Consider the following 13,083-nt stretch of genomic DNA (forward strand, 5'->3'; position numbering starts at 1 on the left):
GTCTTCCATGTATTCCAGACTACAGGCAGTCAATCTGTGACCTCTCTGGTAGAGACTTTAGTGTCTCCTGTTGAGAGGAAAGGTTTAAACTAAGGTTTGGAAATGATCTTATGAACCCTCCCTTTATCTGTACCAACTACAAAATTGAGCTGTGCAGAGGCAGACAAATCTGTGGCAATTGAACCTGTTTGAGGGTTTGTCATGGTAGATGGGCAAGGAACCCGTACCTCTGTATGTGCTTCTAACACAATTAAGTAGTGCACTCCTGTGCAGCCTACCTTCACAGCCTCATCTCCCCAATCTGAGGAGACGGAATGCCAGCTTTGGATGGTGAAAGTGAATTAAGTCTCATTATTTGCTCTCACAAGGCATGACAGGCCTATAAGTTGCTTCAACAATTCCCACACATTTTCTTTATAAACTCCCCCATGCCCTCCATATTGAACAGTTCCTGTGCGCAAATTCAGGATACCCCAAACCACAAAATGCTCTTCCTGGTACTGTGAGCCCAGGGAGATTGATTAAGATTGTTCCGTTTGGTACAAGACTACCCGCCAACCCTGGGAGTGCACTGTCTTTAGGCAAAACACATTCTGGAAGTGGGGAGTGAGTAGAGATAGAATAGCCAACCTGTAGGAAGGTGACACCTACTTTTTCTTAAAATGTTTTATTTTTCAGGAATGAACAGCAAGTGTTTCTGTCTAGGAAGTGTAAGCTCTTCAAACAGTGAAGACGAGGAAGTCATTGGGGTAATGAGTTAATTCACTAGCAGTATACTCTCCATTTTGTTATATTCTATTATTACTCCTCATTAATGTAACAAGCCGCTTGTTAATCTACTGTGTGATATCTTCTCCATAGACTTGTCGGATTGAGTTTATCAGCACGTTACCTGAATTTGAGCTACCTAGACTTTCTCTGAGTTTATTACCTGATCAGCCATATTATTATATTTGTGTGTATCAAAAAGACTTCTTTCTGGCTGTGCAAAAGCTTTCCTGCTTTGGGGATCTATTGAAGGTGGAGGGAGCAAAAGATAACTCATCTCTACAATTTGCCATTAGTAACTACGATTCTGAAGAGTGGACTATACTAATTTTAAGACATCGACAAAAACAAATAGAGCGTGACAACTGATCTGCTTTGTGTGTCCACTCTTAGCCAACAAAGATATCCTCAGGCACCTGGCTCTCCCTGAGGTGTTGTCTTCTCAAGTTTAGATGGCTTCCAACGGAAATTGTGGATGTTATTGGAGTTTGAAAATATAGACTTTTCAATTTACAGTGTAATCTTTTTCCTACAATTTACTTCTTTTGCAATGTTGGTATCAAACCCAGTTGAACATTTTAAAAATCTGACAGAATTACATTTCTAGTTGTGAAGGAAAACTTTATGCTACGTATTTTCGGTAATAAGAGGATCACAAGCACAGTTTATTGAACTGATCAAAGCTAGGTAATTTTCAATAAAATAAAATGTTAGCAATTACTTAATTTTTCGTGTGGAACTACATCTGCCGTGACTTATTCAGTTGATAGTGGTGAATTTACACGGACTGCATCTGCTATGTATATTTGGCTTTTTCAAATCTAAGCATATTGCAGCCCAAGTGTGATCAGCTCATCAAATTTAACTTTTGTAAATAGTGGAGCTCGTTAGATTTTATAAAGAACTAAAATTTTTGAATGCAGCTTGTGGGGTGGGCAATGTCAGTCCACATGGGGTAAATAATGTGACGTACACATGTTGTACACTCTCTAAAAAAAACGTACTTGAAATTCAAAGTACCAGACCACACAGCCAATTTAGGTGTAAAGAACTGAGGAACACCTCTTAATAACTAGGGGGAGGGCGTAACGTGTGTAATTTACTGTAGGAAAATGATGCGAAATTAAAGCAAAATTATGCAAGGTTATTTGGAATTATGCGAAGAGCGTATCCCTGCATTTTATGCTAATTTCTTAGCACATAGTGTTTCTATGCTCTTGAGGAGGCGTTTTGCCCCAAATTAAGCACTGGGATGTAATCCTCGAGTACTCTGCAATCTTGGGTCACATGAGTAAAGACAAATTAGCAAAATTAGTCTGATTATGTCAGAGTAATTGAAATTTCATCCAGGCCTAATACATAACCTAAATAGGCGAAAGCATCCAGAACCAAATGAAAATGGAGAGACACTCGGGTAGGAAATCCAGAAGGATATCATATGAGCATCTCTTTCTTGAAGCCATTTGAGAGACAGATTTGGGGCAGGTGCCTGCAACAGGGAGTACGAGGTAAAATGACCAGGCTCCAGGGAGGTGTGTAAATATTACGAGACTTAGCATCATTTAAAGTCCCATATAACACAAATTGTATGCCCCCCTTTGAATTTGCCCTTTTCCAACTGTGGGCTTACAGTAGGGTGTCATAATACCTATCAATTGGAGCATGTCAAGTGTGAGGGCATCCAGTCCTGATTTTCTTTTTCCCATTCTGGTTCCTGTAGGTAGGAATTTTAAATGGAGAAAGCAGCACGACAGGCATCACAACTAGAATAACAAAACACAACACTGGATCAAGGAGTCATGGCGGACACTGGCTAAATTGAGATCTTTGAGTGGTAGCATGCATGTAAAATGTCCAAGTGAAGGACAACATCAAGTGTTTCCATCTTGCCACGTACTGTTCTTTTTGTCATGTGGCTTTTTCGAATTTTCTTTGATTGCTTCTTTGTCCAACCACCATAGACTGCAATTTGTATCTACTCACGCTCTTCTTAGGCAAAGCTAGACTGTCCTGCTGCCCACCTGAAGCACTTACTTGTATACTTGTGATCACATGTAATTGATTAAAAGAGACACAGTCTATCTATCCATCACTTTTACTTACTTCTAGTAACACACACATAGTTTTTCATCTGTTGATCACACCAACCTATATCTTGCCACATCATGGAAATCCACCTAGCACACCTGGATGGTTTAAGGTGGGGGATGGTGGGCATTGAGAATGCTGCTCTTAAATTATGTGCAAGGAGACTAATGCGGACACATGGTAGGTGTTTGTGCATTTATGCCAGCTCCAGGCGCCCCTTTCTGGCAACAATAGCACATCAACCACCTGAAAGCAATGACACTTTACCATGGGAAATAGTGTACAGGGAGGCATGCCACAGAACAGGAAGAGAGGGCAAGGAGGAGCTAGAGATGAGCCCAATTAAAATGGAAACCAACTTTTGAATGTAAAATGGAGGAATTAAATAAGTTATTCAATCATTGGGCAATGATATTTTACAGAAATGTCTCCCTTGAAAAAAATCACTTTGAGACTTGGAAAACAAACTGACACTATGATCTCCAAGTTATAATGTTCTGTAAAATATCAAAGGTCTAAGCAGCAGAGTACAATTGGAGACTTTTCTACAGGAACTCTTAAATATACAGTTTACCAGAAAATTCAAGATTGATAGAGCTCATCACATCCCTTCACAACAGAAACCTAGCCAATCGAATCCTAGAAAGATTATCTCAAAAGTCAGGAACATCACCATCTTGTCCTCATCAGAAAAGCTGCAAGAGAAATTCGATTGTTATTGGTACAAGGAAACCAAGTATTCATCCATTAAGGTTTTACCAAAGAGACTGTTAACAAAGTATTTATAGGAACACTTTCCAGATCTGAGACCTAGATTGGAAGATGCTGGTTGTAAATATGGCCTTCTTGATTGTCAGTATGACTCTTGAAAAGTTGTATATACAAATCCTTTTCTACTCCATCAGATTTGATCTCCTACCTATATCAGTGTGGTCCGATTATGATGAACTCTCAAGCTACAGGAAGCCTTGGATGAACATATAACCCCATTATATCTCTATTTTTCTCTTTAGTAGAAGGTTGTTGCAGTGTGTTGTGTCTTGATTTGTACCTGTCTTGTTCAGTACTTTATGACAGTTTTATTCCTGCTTAGGGAATTTCTATGTTTTGTCTGTCATGTAGGTCAGTTTCTGTTGATTACTTCTAGATTTATTAGTTGTTATTTTTCTATAAATAGATTACAGAAATCACATCAGTGAGTGTTAACGGATGGTCATCCAGTCAACAGATGAATCATTTCAGAATATTTAAAAAAGTGTACAGCTGATACTTGTTTCATGTAAGAATCAGTAAACTTTATTATCTATGTCAAAAGGATGGATTGGCAATATTATTCCTTCACCAGCGAGAGGGCGGAAAAATGGTATCGCTATTCTTTTCTCTTATAAATTGCAAATCCAATTGTTGAATCAACATAATGATTCAGAAGGTAGATTTGATTTTGCTCTCATTTAATTAGGTTAATACATCTTAAACCTAATAATAATAATAATACCGATATTTATATAGCGCGAACAGCTACCTCGCAAGGAGGTGTCCCGGCGCTGAGTAATCATTTTTTCCAGGCAAAAAAGGGCGGAGAAAGGGGAGGGAGTGTTTAGTTATTCTGGGAAAAAAGCCAAGTCTTTAGCTGCCTCTTAAAACTGGCTTCCGTTGGAGCCAATTGGATGTTGGCCGGTAGGGCGTTCCAGAGTGTCGCCGTGCAGGCAGAGAAAGATCTGCCTCCGAGTCTGGCTCTCCTGGCGCGGGGGATAGAAAGCTGGTGTCGTGAATTAGAGCGCAAGCATCTCTCCTGATAGTATCTGGGGAGTCTAAGCTTTAGATAGTTGGGACAGGTCCCCTTTTGGGCTCTAAACGCCAGAGTTAGAGCCTTAAACTTGATTCTGCAGGCTACAGGGAGCCAATGCAGATTGCGCAAGTGCGGAGAGACATGCTGTTTAAAAGGGATGTTTTTTAGCAGTCTCGCAGCCGCGTTCTGCACGATCTGCAATCGTTGCACCAGATATTTGGGTAGGCCAAGGTAGAGGCCGTTTGCGTAGTCCAGTCTGGAAGTGACTGTAGCATGGACCACCGTCTTGCGACAGTCTTCAGGCAGAAGGGACAGAAATTTGCGTAGGTTTCTTAGTTTATGGAGACAGCACGCAGAGACCTGCTGTATATGTGGAGAGAAGGAAAGACTCTCATCCCATCTTACTCCCAGATTTTTCGCATTGGTGCTGGGTAGAGGAGGGAAACCCATTTCGGAGGGCCACCACAGGTTTGGGGGGGGCCGAGTATGTTTGCCAAAAAAGATGACCTCAGTCTTACTCGCATTCAGTTTGAGTTTGTTTGCATTCATCCAATTGGCAACATCTCGCAAGCATCCCTTCATATTGCTGAAGGCTGCCTCTGAAACATCCGAGAAGGGGAAAATTAGTTGTGTGTCATCGGCGTATGAAATCGCCTTGACGCCCCATTTAGCAATAAGAGAAAAGAGTGGAGCCAGATAAATATTAAAAAGTAATGGACTGAGGGCCGAGCCCTGAGGGACACCACACCAGAGGGGTTTGGGTTTTGAAGAAAGGGGGCCCAAGGCTACTTTCTGGGTACGATCAGTGAGATAAGACTGTAGCCAGCCCAGAGCCTTATCTTCCAGGCCTGTGTTTTTTAGCCTTAACAGTAGCCTCCCATGATCCACAGTATCAAAAGCGGCAGATAGATCCAGGAGCACCAACATAGCCGATGCTCCTGAATCTAAAGACCACCTGATCGACTCCGCCACTTCTATCAGAGCGGTCTCGGTGCTAAAACCCGCCCTGAAACCTGACTGGGTTTCATGCAGTATGTCTCTTTCTTCTATGAACCTGTTTAGTTGGTGCTGTATTAGTTTTTCGAGCATTTTGCCGGGGGCTGCCAACAGGGAGATTGGCCGGAGATTGCTAAGATCATCCGGGGCACCATTTGGTTTCTTTTTTAAAGGCAGGAGTGTGGCATGTTTCCAGCAATCGGGGAATAGACCTGTTGCAATGGATGTGTTCCAGATATGTAACAGTGAGGTGGTAATTGAGTCCGACATCATTTTCCAGAGCTTGGGCGGGCATGGGTCATCAGGAGCCCCTGATTTACATTTTTGTAGTTCCCTTTTGGCCTCGGCGAGGGAAATAGGATGGAATTGAGCTAAGGCGGGGAGGGGTGCCACATTATCATTTGTGTCGGACATGATTGTGGGCTCGGGACTGGTGAAGGTGTCGTAGACTTTCTCGATCTTTTTATCAAAAAAGACCGAGATGTCCTCGCAGAGTTTCTCCGACGGAGTCACTTCAGTTTCAATTACCCGAGGTTTAAAGAAGGATTGAACAATTTTAAAAACTTCTTTGCTAGATTGCTCAGCTTGCTGAATGGAGGACACAAAGAACAATTGTTTTGCTTTTTTTATGGATTTGTGGAAAACACGCAGGGCTTCTTTGTAGCAAATTTTTGCTGATATGGAATAGTTTATCCGCCAGAGACGCTCAAGTTTTTTGCAATGACTTTTTTCAGCCAATAGCTCAGTCGAGAACCATGGGGCCGAAGGGGATTCTCTGCGTGATGTAGCGATTTTTGCAGGCGCGATGGTATCCAACGTATTACCTATCCAAAGATTTAGAGCCACAGCGTCCGTGTTCACATCTAATGACAGAGTTGGAGTAGTAGCTGAGAGAGCAGGGCAGAGAGTCTCTGCTGATATGTTAGCCCAGTTTCTGCGAACATAGGATCGTCTCCCTTTTGTCTGGTGGTGGGAGGGGAGGGAGAAAGAAAAAGGGATTAAAAAGTGATCCGTCCAAAGCAATGGTTGTGCGGTTTTAGCTGAACAGTCTGGGATATTGGAAAATATCAGGTCCAACGTGTGGCCTGCCTTGTGCGTTGGTTCCGAGATAATTTGGAATAAGTTCGCCGCTTCCAGTGTAGAAATAAGTTGGGTGGCTAGGGGGCAGTCTGGACTGTCAATGTGAACATTAAAATCGCCAACTGCAATAAAATGGGGGTGAACTATTGAGCTTTGGACTATAAGGTCCATCAGTTCGGTGGTATAGTTGGTGTGGCAATCCGGAGGCCGATAGATAATCAGGCCGGCTAGGGACAAATGAGGGTTAATTTGAAAGCAGAAATGAAGCCCCTCAATGCCTGGGATGGAGGTAGGCGTTGAGGATGACAGTGTATATTTGTCTTTAAAAATAATCGCTACCCCACCACCCTTTTTATCGTTTTCTCTGTTTGAGACGCTCATTTTGTAGCCTGGTGGGACAGCCAGTGAGATAGAAGCTACACTATCCACAGACAGCCATGTTTCTGTAAGAAATAGGGCGTCCCAATCGGAGTCCTCTAATAGCAGCCAGATATCATCCGCATGCCTAGGGAGGGATCTGCAATTTAGTAGGGCGGCTTTAATAGTGATATCAGGGTGGTTAATCGGGGAGCCTGTTTTGGAATTTAAAAATGCTGTTTTAGGGGGCGGAACGTCGCGAAGTGTCTTGTAACACACCGGACATGATCGCGGTGGTGTAACGTTGGCCAGGTCATACCTGAGCGCATGGCAGTAATTGTCTGTATTCAGAGCTAGTAGTGCAGACCTGGACCAAACGATCCGCGTAGCGTACCTAGTCAGCATATATGGTCGTACAAAGGATGGGCCTATACCCTACAACTGAAGAATTTGCTTTTTTTAAATAATCATTCTGCATATTCTAGAATTAAATATTTGAGTTCTTTGAGAAACCTATGTTATATGATTAAAGACCTTAAGTTGGAACACATTAGGATTTCTGCTCATGCCTTAACCTCATTCTCTCTGCTCGACATACATACTACTACAAATAGATTTAGAATGAACAGTGAGGTGGCTCTAAACTTAGAAAATTGCACCAAACTCTTAAAAGCTACTAGTGAATATTTTAATAATAAAGCTGAAGACACCTCTTAAATTGTCAACTAGGATGCCTTTAATGTATTCATCAGAGTAAGAATTATTTCTATAATGGCACACAAGAATAAAATCTAAATTTAGACTTTCAACATTAGAGAAAATAATTGCAGAAATAGAAGGAATATTTATATCTTCCTTAAATACTGAATATGAATTTAAAGTTAAAAAATGAGATAGGAATATATTCAACTATATTCAAATGTGCTTATTTCTCCAGAATTCTCTAACTATTATTGCGATTCCAATATATCAGAGAGCCTTCAAGCCAATTACTTACGTATTAACAAACATTAAAAATCAAATTCATGTAATTAGAAGGGATGATGAAAATTTTATTTTTACTGCTACAGATATTGCCCAATATTGTGTATCCTTTTATAATACCCTTTGGGAAAATCTTACATTTAATCAATAAGATATTATTGATTTTTTTAAATACAATGTAAGGTGCCTCAAATCACTAAAGAAGGTACAATGATATTAGACAGATCTATAGAGATAGACAAAACTCATTCAGTTATTAAGTCCCAAAATTCCAAATTAAACTCCAGATAGGATACCAGCAGAATTGTATAAAATACCCAGGACATATTATCTTCTACTGTACTTTCACTATTTTATGATTTTCAGCTTAAGGGTACTGTTGAATGTTCATTTAAAGTAGCCGCGCTTGTCTTGCAAAACCTGAAATCATACTTCAGTATCCAATTATTGTCCAATCTCCTTCATAAAACAGTTATACAAGATTTATACTAAAATATTAGCTAATTGATTGGCAACAATTCTACATTCTATAATATCTGACTAAATAGGCTTTATGAAATGTAGACTTTCTGCTCATAAAACATGACTTATTTGTTAAGTTTTATCTTATAATGACAAAATCAAAATAAATTATGGCTTTAGATGCTGAAAAGACTTTTGATAATATAAACTGGCAATTTTTTATTAAAACAATGAATTTTGTTCCATTTTGGTCCTAACTTTTTGAATATGGTTAAAGCAGTATATGCTAGCCCATCAGCTAGAATGTATGTTAATGGCATTTTTTCTCCTAATTTACAAAAAGATACAAGACAACGTATTCCACTTTCTAGTCTCCTATTTTTGATTGCTATAAAGCTCTTAATATGCCTTATTCACAATACTGAAGAAAATAAAGGTATTGTAATAGAAGGTGTTGCTTTAAAGGGATTAGTATAAGCAGACAATATATTGTTGGCTGCTGATAATTTTTTTACAACCATTATGATTATTTAAAATATTATAGATCTATATGCCTCTGTTCCTGCATGTTATTTTTATTTTTTTTCCTTTAAATACCTTATGTACTTCGGAATGCATATTAGTATTATTTGAAGTCCTAAGCTAAAATATCTTGGTATCATGTTCAACAACACTAGCAAAAACATTAATATAAACAGTACAAATGTAATTACTATAATAAAAGAAAATTTGGAGTAATGGACATCACTTCAATTGAACTGGTGGGGTAGGGCTGAAGAAGTCAAAACTGTTACTGCACCATGAAAACAATATACATTATCTATGTTGCCAATATGTTTTCCAAATAGCTTTAGTGTGCCAAATTTAATTACTACATTTATTAGGAGCAACAAACATTCCCGAATATGTTGCAAATTCACACAATTTGCTAAAAAAGATGGTGGTATTGCTTAACTAGATTATAGGAAATATCCTGTTTTTCTACTTACAGAGCTTTCTATGGTTCCAAATCTTACCTCTTATAATTTCCTTAAGATTCTAAAACAACGTAGTTTTCTAAAACCTTTCCTTTTACCAGCATTTTTAAACTCTTACTACTAGTAAATTTAGCAACATGTTTGCCCATCATTAATGCTACAGAACTTGCCTCATTGAATGCTGATGCAAGATTTCACATCAATATTAAAAACTCAAAAATATCTCTCTGATATTATCTACTTGTGAGAGGGATGGGTAGAAAATAAAGCGAGGAGGTCTTATAGGCTGTTGAATGATGGCGACATTTATTAAAGTCAATCACAGTAGAAATGATAACTGAACAAGAGGAAGGGTATGGAAGAGAAAAACGGGGTTGTCTTGGCTCTGGGTATTGTTGGTTGAGAATCGTCTTCTTCTCCACGGGATGATAACACCGCCCTGAGTAAGCAAAAAGAAACAAAAGGCGGTCAATGCAGCTGTCCTATTAGGCAAACGGTTATTCAAAGTGTGAACCGTGCCATCACATGACAAAATAACTAGGGCTTATGGGTAAATAGAGGGAAGGTTCAGAATGGCATTATGTTATGCACTTCCGATAAATCTCGACCATACCGTGAAAAGAAAAGAATGTGAAAACCAATAATAAAAAAGTCCGCCGGTTTTCTTTAGTTTACTTTATAGGTTCTCGACACTTGCCCCCCTCTTTTGGAATGCACTCCCTCTGGCAATTAGGTCCATTCCTTCCTATCTGGACTTTAGGTCAGCTTTGAAAACCCATCTCTTCCCCTCTGCCTATTCCTCTTAATCCCACACCCCCCTCCTTCTCAGTTTCAGTTCCCTTCCGCAGCGCCAAGAAACCGTTTGGTAGTAGAGCGCTCTACAAAACCCTTCAACTTCAACTTCATACTCCCGACTCTGATGAGAATCACATAAATGTGGGGTGCTTCTCTCGTAACTGTGGTTACATTGCTTATGATGCTGTACACAGTGGTTAAAGAAGGCCGTTAGCGGGATGTGAGGGGAAGTAAGAAAAAGGTACATACCGCAGAGGCCACAGCTCTCCTGAGCTACGGCAGCCTTACAGCTTCCTCTGGGGGTGACCACCAATCCTCCGACCACTCTTCTTGTTCAACGTCGGCTGTCTCCGCACGTCTCAGGGGTTCCTCGTCTACTTCTCGTGCTCGCTCTGCCTTCCGCTCGTCTGCTTCTCGTCCTCGCCCTGCCTTCAGCCTGTCTGCTTCTCGTCCTCGCTCTGCATTCAGCCCACCTGCTTCTCATCCTCACTCTGCCTTCAGCCCATCTGCTTCTCATCCTCCAAGGATGCTCCACTCTGTTCTGTCCTGCTTCCCGAACATGCACCACTTGGCGTCATCCGGGATCTCTCTTTCTCCTACGGATTCCGCCCCCTACTTCAAAAGCCTTCACTCCATTGGTTGTCACACAGGAGGGGAGGTTCCTCGACCTCGACCTGCAGGGAAAAAGGGCCGAAGGATATTAACTTTTGGTGATCCGTTTCCTGTTCCAGCGTTTTACAAGGCTCCGCAGGGTGGCAGCTTGGCTCCTTCTCACCCTACTATTCAAACACACATATCTTTCTGCATGTTTTGGATTGAGATTGACATTTTTTATATGCATGATATTTGTTGAGGAGATATGTTATCTTTTTCAGACCAGCAACGTAAATCTCATTTTCTTAGGACAGAATATCATGAATATGAAAGAGGCATTTTAGACAGTTTTGGCGAGCTTTTGCTTTGTGTACTCGAGCTGTAGCTCGAATCTTAAATAGTAATTTTTAAATCAATTGCAGTGACTGTATTTGTTTTAGTATCACCCTGACAACTTGAGCACTTACTCGCACTCACCAGGGACCTTCATTATTCACCTGAGGGCTGTTTCTCGCTCTGTGTGAAGGCAACCGGCACTCCAGCCAATCGCGGTTGTGAAGGGCGGGACAGGGGCGGCACCTTACGGAGCGTCGAGCGGTTAGCGCTCTAGACCTCCGCTTCCTGGAGGGTATTTAGCCACTCGTCGGCCCTAGCGCGCAGCGATGGCCCGCAGGGTAGGCGCCTTTGACTGCGCCAAAGACGAGCCTAAGACCAGCCCGTCTGTGCCCGTCCGGGCCAGGCCGGGTCACGGGGCAGGAAACGCTGCTACAGGTATGATCTCTGCGGATCAGCTAAGGGCTCTGCGCCCTAGTAGCAACGGGAAATGTACCGTCCTAAAACCTTCCCTAACAGGTACTCAAGCATGTCCTCATTGTGCTTTTGCCCTAATTAATGTTCAGCCCCATCCAGAGGTTACACATATTCGTAAGTCACCTACTCAATCCTCTGATCATAACCCCTGTGTTTTCACTTTTTATACCGTTAACTGTAGATCTTTACCCCAACATAAATCAGATATTTTCCATCTCTTAGCTGAAGAAAAACCATGTGCGGTGTTTTTAACGGAGACCTGGCTGCATGAAAGTGCAGGTCCCGATGTAGCCACCGCCTTGCCCTCTACCTATGCTATTGCTAGAGTAGATAGAGTGGGTCATGTTGGAGGTGGTATTGCCGTGATTTTCAACAGGGAATTCAAATGTGACCTTGAATTGGTTAATATTCCTGGATGCGAAGCAGCATTTTTTAAAATTTCACTAAATCCAAATTTTACGTTCTCTGGTTTTTTAATTTATCGCCCACCTGGAAATAGTAATGTTTGGGCTGCGAATTTGGCTAATTTCATTTCGCCTTACTTTCTTAACGCCCAAAACCTAACTATATTGGGTGATTTAAATCTCCACTTGGAGGACATGTCAAATAGTATAGCTGTGAACCTCCTGGAGGATTTTACTGCTCTGAATATGACACTGCGAAACGAGGGCCATACTCACAAAGCAGGACATTTGTTGGACCCCATTATATCTAACATACAGGAGTTAAAATGGCTTAAAACTGACCCTATTTGTTGGTCCGACCATTTTCTAACTCTCTTTAGTATTACCCTTAGAGAACCCAGGCAGCCATGCTCCAACCGGCCTCCGATTCTTATGAGAAATTGGAAAAGGCTGGACCTGATTGAGCTGCAGAACGCACTAAAGAAATCCCCCCCCGTCCTGGGTTGTGATATGGATAAAAATGCGTTGGAAACCCATACATGGTTGGAGAGGGCAGTTGACACTTGTCTACCTATTGCCAGGTGTAGAGGGAATGTCCACCGCCCCCCGGCTCCTTGGTACACTGAGGATCTCAAATTAGAAAAAACTAAGTGTAAGGCGCTCGAACGGAAATGGCGCAAACACTATGACCCTCTAAAAAAAGAGATCTACCGTAAGGCCAGAAACCTTTATCACTCGGCCTGTACGAGAGCCAAAGCCTGTTATGTAACAGAGACTATTAACACTGCTGCTAACAAAGCACGGACTCTTTTTAATACAGTCAAAGAACTAGCTGGAGCAAATTCTATGGCTGCTGCACGCCCTCTTACCACCCAAAAATGTCAAGACCTTGCCACCTATTTTGTGGAAAAGATTGAGACCATTATTGCCAATATCAACCCTCCATTGAGAGACGGCAGAGAAGTTCTGCCTCCAGTTA

The sequence above is a fragment of the Lissotriton helveticus genome, chromosome 3_2 (assembly GCF_964261635.1).
Source record: "Lissotriton helveticus chromosome 3_2, aLisHel1.1, whole genome shotgun sequence".
NCBI lineage: Eukaryota > Metazoa > Chordata > Amphibia > Caudata > Salamandridae > Lissotriton > Lissotriton helveticus.